Raw genomic sequence first — 1,007 nt, 5'->3', positions numbered from 1 at the left:
CACTCTGTCCTCTAGGGGCGCTGTGAGTCAGAATCGACTGCACGGCAGTGGGTGTGGTTTGGGCTTTGCTTCTGTGAAGATTGACAGCTTTGGAAACCCTGTGGGGCAGTTACACTCTATCCTCCAGGGGCGCTGTGAGTCAGAATCGGGTTTGGTTTTGAGAGGATGGTTGTGGAGCTTCAGAGAGATAATATGTATGAAAACACCCAGCACAGTTGCCAGCGTGTGGTACTAAGTTAGTAGATACTGTTGTTGTTGTTGTTGTTTGCCGTGGAGTCGGACCCGACTCATAGCGACCCCTCCTTGGGTTTCCGAGGCAATATCACTACGGAAGTAGGATTGCCCAACCTTCCTTCCGAGTAGTAGATATTAGTCGTACCTAATTCTGTCTTCTTTCCCGCCCTTGTCTGACCTTTACAGAGATAAAGCGCCTGTGCTGGTGCAGACCAGGTTAGCACACGTGTCGGGCAGATGTTGGGAGTTAGGTTTTGGTGTAAGGCAGAAGTTTAACCAGGGTGAGGGTAGACATTGGTCCAGTCTAAAGCTTATGTGAAAGAATCAGTAGGCAGCTAAATGACTAATTCAGACGACATGACGCTGAGAGCGTGAGAAAGTATCGACTGAGGTTCTTGCTATGTCAGGAGTGTTCAGGATCAGTCTCCAGGCATCTCTCCAGATGAAAATCATTTATCCTGAGAAATTTAGTACCACTTACTGGCCCAGGAAAACCAAAAAACAAACTCACTGCTGTTGAGTTGTTTCTGACTCATAGCGACCCCTCCTTGGGTTTCCAAGGAGTGGCTGGTGGAGAACTCACTAATAGTTCTAATAGTAAAATAGCTCTGGTAGCATAGTGCCTATGGCACCTGGCTGCTAACCAGAAGGCTGGAGGTTCAAACCCACCAGCCACTCCTTGGAAGGAAGATGGGGCAATCTACTTCCGTAGTGATACTGCCTCAGAAACCCGAGGATGCTATGAGTTGGGTTCTACTCGACGGCACACAACA

General features: G+C 48.6%; 1 protein-coding gene across 1 annotated transcript in view; it reads left to right on the top strand.

Annotated features, from left to right (window-relative positions):
- The window catches only part of LOC122151881 (protein POLR1D-like), a 63,358-nt gene that overhangs the window by 52,185 nt on the left and 10,166 nt on the right, over positions 1-1,007 (top strand). The window lies entirely within an intron of this gene.

The sequence above is a fragment of the Orycteropus afer genome, unplaced genomic scaffold (assembly GCF_000298275.1).
Source record: "Orycteropus afer afer isolate SDZICR_OR568_19922 unplaced genomic scaffold, OryAfe1.0 scaffold00842, whole genome shotgun sequence".
Taxonomy (NCBI): Eukaryota; Metazoa; Chordata; class Mammalia; order Tubulidentata; family Orycteropodidae; genus Orycteropus; species Orycteropus afer.
Note: the sequence above shows the minus strand (reverse complement) of the source record. Positions and strands in the feature narration are given on the sequence as shown.